This window comes from Chiloscyllium punctatum, chromosome 16 (assembly GCF_047496795.1).
Source record: "Chiloscyllium punctatum isolate Juve2018m chromosome 16, sChiPun1.3, whole genome shotgun sequence".
NCBI classification, from domain to species: Eukaryota; Metazoa; Chordata; class Chondrichthyes; order Orectolobiformes; family Hemiscylliidae; genus Chiloscyllium; species Chiloscyllium punctatum.
This window is the reverse complement of record NC_092754.1, coordinates 46,633,364-46,640,173: the sequence shown is the minus strand read 5'-3', so window position 1 is coordinate 46,640,173 and position 6,810 is coordinate 46,633,364.

Genomic DNA, 6,810 nt, shown 5'->3' with positions numbered 1-6,810 from the left:
GGGAACAGTGTTTTTTTTCCCATTCATTATTGAAAATCTGATGATATTCTGTTCACATAAAATTGGGCAGCTCTGCTAGGTACTTATGTGATGTTTGATTTCAGTTTCCTGATTGCAAATCTACCTCTTCTTATATCATGTGAAATGAAACGAAAATGGAACAGAAGGCAGTCAGATAGAATCCATAAAGACATAATGACAGGTTGTGAAGCTGAGCTGAATGAATCAAGTAATTTGTGGTGCTGAAATTGGGAAAACATGGTAATACAAGCTGTTGGCTTAGAGTAAAACCCAACTAGTTCATGAATATCCTTCCAGCAATGAAGATGCCACATGGTCTGGATTTACAGAAGGCAGGAACCTCAATGGAAGGACAGAGAGAAATTAATATTGTGGTGGTTGTGGTGGTGAAGAGGTTGGGCATGCAATTTTGTAAGTTAAAGTGCACCATATTAGCACTCACTCCAACACAATCTGTTAGCTCTTCAAAGCTCTCCAACAAATTAGTTGAACATGATTTTGCCTGAAGAAATTAATGCTAACTTCCCTTAATGAAACAGTAATTGTCCATGTAGATGTCAATAATGTTCCAAATGATTGTTTCTAAAAGTTTTTATTTCAACAACTCAACTATGTTTTTGACAAAATTCTCCCAAACCTTTACCTTTGCCAACAAGAAGGACCAAGTGAACTCAATGACATCCCAGTCACGGCGACTTGTCCAATATTCAGTACTGGGTGAGTAGACATTTCCTCCCAATTAAATATTGGGAAGCTTGAAGCCATTATCTCTGGTCTCCACAACCTCAGCAGTGACTTCATCTCATCATCCTATTGATAACTTTGAGGTTGAACCAGACTGTTCACAACCATCGGGAAATAGTTCAACACCACGATATCCATTGTCCACCTCAGTAACATCACCCAGCCCCACCCTAGACTCAGCTTATCTGTTGCTGAAACGCTCACCTATTCATTTGTTACGTCTAGACTTAACTGTTATGACACATTCCTATCCAGCCACCCACATTCAACCTCCTTGTAAACTTGAGCTCATCTAAAACACTGATGTCCGTCTGTGAACTCATACCAAGTCTTGTTCACCCATCACCATTCTTTCATTCAAATGGAAAGGTAATAAATCGAGGGAAATTAACCACAAACATAAAAATGCGATAGATTTCCTAAATTGAAAAAAAATGTAAACAGGAATGAAGGATAAGGTGCAGAGGAATCAAATTGTTAGTAGATGGAACAAAGCATGAATAGTAAGTTTGCTGATGACAAGAAAATAGGTGGTATGGTTAAGGTTGAGGGGAGATCTGACAGAAACTTACAAGATAATACATGGCTTCGAAAGGGTGGATGCTGGGAAGTTGTTTCCGTTAGACGGGGAGACTAGGACCTGTGGGCACAGGTCAATTGAGGGCGTCAATTGAGAACGGAAATGAGGAAGCATTTCTTCAACCAGAGAGTGGTGGGCCCCTGGAATTCGTTGCCACAAAATGTAGTGGAGGCTGGAATGTTAAATGTCTTCAAGACAGAGATTAATAAATTCTTGATCTCACAAGGAATTAAGGGAGAGTGCGAGTAAGTGGAGTTGAAATGCCCATCAGCCATGATGAAATGGTGGAGTGGACCCGATGGGCCAAACAGCCTTACTTCCACTCCTATGTCTTATGGTCTTATGGTTATCAGAAATCGCAGCAGGACCTTGATCAGCTGGAAAAATAGGCTGAGAAATGGGAACACCCTGTCTCCAAATACATCCCACTGAATCATCATTGGCACAACAGAGCAGTACACTGGCTGTGCAATGCTTTCTCATCAACTAGTATTTCATTGAGTACATTTGTTGAATGGATATTGTAAGAAAGGGAATTGAAATGAAAAAGTCAAACTTAATAAGATACCACATGAGAGAATTGTGCACAAACATTAGTTCCCATGGATTTGAAGGGACACAAACAACATGGATTTGAAATAGACTGACTGAGAGGAAACAGATGACTGGTTAATGACTGTTTTTTTGTCAGGTGGAAGGGATCTAAAGGAACTGCGTGTTATCTTTTCCTGATATATATGTTACTGACCAAGCCTCAACGTCTTGGGCCTGATTTCAATATTTTCAGTTCATGACACAAGATAAATTGTTGTACAGAGAGCTAACATGGGTTTGAAGAGTGAAAAGGCCTCTTGACAAAAGGAATTTATGAATCATTTATGAACGATTCTTCTTAATCTTACCCTGCCCAGTTTCGAGGAATCGTTCAGATAAATCTGCTCTGCATTCACTTGTGACCAATACAGACTATCCTTCCTCAGGTGTGGTGCCAATACTGAATACCAGGGGTGGTTGATCTAGGATAATGAATATCTCAATGCTTTTATGCTCAGACCTATACCTGAGCTATTTTACCAAAGACAGAACAGACAAACCTTTCTTCATTCCACAAAGATCAATGACATTCAGATGTATAGGCCTTCCAGCAGTAGTCTGGATGTGGAGCTGAAAATAAATCGGAAGGTAGAAAAGACACACAAGAAAGATACTACTACAATAATCACGGGGGACCTGAATATGCAGGTAGACAGGGAAAATTATGTTGGGTAGTAGATACAACAAAAATGAATTTGTGAATGTCTATGAGATTTATTTTTGGAGCAGCTTGTCAAGCACACGAGGAAACAGGCAAGTCTGGACTTGATCTATGGAGCTGTAGACTTGATTAGGGAAGTTAAGGTGAAAGAACCCTTGGGGACAGTGACTATAATACAATGGAATTCATTCTGCAGTTTGACAAGGGGAAGCTTGAATTAGCTGTAACAGCATTACATTTGAGCAAATACAGGAAGGATGAGCTGGCCAGAGTTCATTGGAAGGGGAACTTAGCAAGGAAGACAATGGAGCAACAATGGCAGGGAATTCTGGGAGTAATTCAGGAGACTTAGAAGAAATTCATCCCAAGGAAGAAGAAATCTACTAAGGGGAGGACAAGACAACAGAGTCTGACAAGGAAAGTCAGGGACAGCACAAAAACTAAAGGAAAGTGATACAGTGGTGAAAACTGGTGGGAAGCCAGAGGATTGAGAGTCCTTTAAAAGAAACAGCAGATTGTGACTTAAACAAGCAATAAGTGGGGGGAGAAAATGAAAATTAAGATTGAAGTGAGCTAGTAGCACAAAATAATATTGCAAGAGATATAGGTACATAAAAAGTTGAGAGAGGCAAGAGTTGAGAGAGGCATTGGACCACTGGAAAATGAGGATGGAGAAATAGTAATGGGGAACAAAGAAATGACAGAAGAAAAGAATAGGGACTTTGTATCAGACTTCACAGTGGAAGACACCAGAAGCATGCCAGAACATGAACAGAGTTTGGGACAGAGATGAGGTAGTGGCCATCACTAAGGAGAAGTTGCTGGGGAAACTGAAGGTGGATAAATCACATGGACTGGATGGAGTACACCCCAGGATTCCGAAGGAGATAGCTGCAGCCATTGTAGAATCACTGGTGGTGATCTTTCAGGAATCACTGGATTGAGGGAGGTTCCCCGAGGACTGGAAAATGACAAATGTAATCCCCATGTTTAAGAAGAGAGGAAGGTAGAACATGAGAATTTAAAAAGCCAATTAGCATTACCTTATGTTAAAATAAGACTGAATCAACATGGCTTTGTCCAGGAGAGGTCATACCTGACAAATCTGTCAGCATCTTTGGGGAGGTAATGAGTGAGATTGAGAAGGAAGAGCGAGGGGATGTCAGCTATTTGGATTTCCATAAGGCCTATGACAAGGCATCATGCAGGAAGCTGCTAAATAACAAATGGTGTTTGAGGCCAGGTATTGAAATGGGTAGAGGATTGGCTGATTGACAGAAGGCAGAGTGGGGATAAAGGTGTTTTTTTTTCAGTATGGCAGCTGGTGACAAGTCGAGATCAGATGAGAGGGTCAGTGTTTGGAACCACAACCATTAATGTTATTATATTAATAATCTGGAAGAAAGAACACAGCTGGTTGGGCAAAGAAGTGGCAGGTGCAGTACAGTGTGGGGAAACTGAAGTTTCACACTTCGATAAGAAGAATAGAGGTGTGAAATATTTTCTAAATGGGGAAAGGTTTTGGAAACCTGAAGCACAAAGTGATGTTAGAGTCCTAGTTCAAGATTTGGTTAAGATTAACATGTAAATTCACTTAGCAGTCAGGTGGGCAAATGCAACGTTAACATGAATTTCAAAAGGACTAGATAGGAGAGCAGAGGTCTAGTGCTGAGGCCATATAAATCTCTTGTCAGATTGCATTTGGAATATTAAGATTGGGTTTTAGGCCCTGTATGTAAGGAAGGATGTGGTGGCATTGGAGGGGGTCCAGAGGAGGTTTACAAGAATGATCCCAGGGATGAAGGTCTTGTCATGTGAGAACATTTCAGGACTCTGGGTCTGTACTCAACAGAGTTTAGAAAGATGAGTGGGAATCTCATTGAAACTGAAAGGATACTGAGGGGCTGGATAGAGTGGGCATGGAGATGATGTTGCCACAAGTAGGGGAGGCTTGGGTCCTAGGCACAGCCTCAGAGTGAGGGGATGACTCTTTTGAACTGAAATGAGAAGGGATTTCTTCAACCAGTGTGTAGTTAGTCCGTGGAACTGTTTTCTGCAGTAGACTGTGGAGGCTGTCATTGAGTTTTGATTCATAAGGGGATTAAGAGTTATAAGGAGAAGGCAGGAGAATGGGGGTGATAGACATATCAGCTATGACTGAATGGTGAAGGAAACCCAATGGATTGAGTGGCCTGATTATGGTTTTATGATCTGAACACTGAGCAAACCTCCACAATTTGAACTGAAGAACCAAAAATGGGGAAAGCATAGCAGGTTGCACATCGTGAGAAAATAGTAAATTAGTGGTCATTGTTTCATGTGGGAGTCTTCAGAATGAAAACTTCCCAACAGTAAATCCCCCTCCCTGTGAACTGAACATTCCTTCTTATCCACCCAATAGCTCCCAGCATGGATTCAGCATTGTCTGATTTTATGTGTGGTAAAAACAATGACTGCAGATGCTGAAAACCAAATACTGGATTAGTGGTGCTGGAAGAGCACAGCAGTTCAGGCAGCATCCAACGAGCAGCGAAATCAACGTTTCGGGCAAAAGCCCTTCATCAGGAATAGCCCTTTTCAGGCTGGAGTACATTTGGCAACAGAGCTGGATTGTCAATCAATTAACAACTTTATTTAGACAAAGTGTGGAGAAGTTTATCTGTTGTCAAAAAAAATACAGTGATAAACCCAGACAGCTATTTCCATTTGAATGCAGGTTACACTGCTTATGTCGATAACTGGACAGTACAACAGCAAAACGACTTTTCATAGTTTTTGCAGCTTTGGTCTTCAAGTTTTTTTCTCTCTCTTGGCCCTTCATCTTCTGATTCTGATTGCTTTCCATTGCATAAACCTTTCTTGAAGATCTTTTCTATCTTTGATCTTTTCTGATGAACCTTCCCTGTGCCCAGTAACAGTCTGCATGAACAACACTCACCTCACATAACTACATTATATTCTGCATAGTCATCACTATTCTGATTTCCTCTTCCCTGAGGGCTGCAATTGTTATTTATTTCACCAACATTTCTCTAAATTGCTGACAAAACAGGTTCAAGAGTTGTCTTTAGCTTTTAACTGCATCTTCAAACCCAACTTGCAATCCCAGGATCTTTAACTTGGCATCTTTCCGATCGAGATTAGATTCGATTCCCTACATTGTGGAGACAAGCCCTTCGGCCCAACAAGTCCACACCGACCCTCCAAACAGCAACCGACTCAGACCCACTCCCCTCCATTTACCCCTGACTGATGCACCTAACACTATGGGCAATTTAGCATGGCCAATTCACCTAACCTGCACATATTTTGGACTGTGGGAGGAAACCGGAGCACCTGGAGGAAATCCATGCAGACACAGGGAGAATGTGCACTCCACACAGACAGGAAATTCACAACTAATCTTGGAGGAACTGTTGAGTGACGTTCACATCACAGAATCAGATAAGTTAATTGTTGTTTTAAGTCTGTCCAAGAGAAAGGCTGCAGTAGTGAGTGTAGTGGATTCTTTCTTGATTATATGTTTTTGGAGGTAAGTCTCTTGATTAAACTTAAAATATAAGCCATAGCTATTAATTTAACGTGGGGCAGTGTTTGTAGAGGAATAAGACGGTGTTATTTTCTGGGTCTGTGGATTGTGAAGGAGCAAAAATGGCCTTTGCAGTGATATGTACTTCTTGTCAGATTAGATTAGATTAGATTAGATTAGATTAGATTAGATTAGATTACTTACAGTGTGGAAACAGGCCCTCCGGCCCAACAAGTCCACACCGCCCCGCCGAAGCGTAACCCACCCATACCCCTACATCTACATCAACCCCTTACCTAACACTACGGGCAATTTAGCATGGCCAATTCACCTGACCTGCACATCTTTGGACTGTGGGAGGAAACCGGAGCACCCGGAGGAAACCCACGCAGACACGGGGAGAACGTGCAAACTCCACACAGTCAGTCGCCTGAGGCGGGAATTGAACCCGGGTCTCCGGCGCTGCGAGGCAGCAGTGCTAACCACTGTGTGAGAGTCTAAAGAGAGTTTAAGGGTTACTGCAGATTATATCTGCCATAAATGCTGTTGGATGTGAATTTTATCAGATTGAGTGGATCGGTTGGAAAGACAAATAGAAGCGATGAGGAATTTGCAACAGCAACAGTATGTGATGGATGGCAATTATATGAAGGGGGGAAAGTCTCAGAAACAGTCACATAG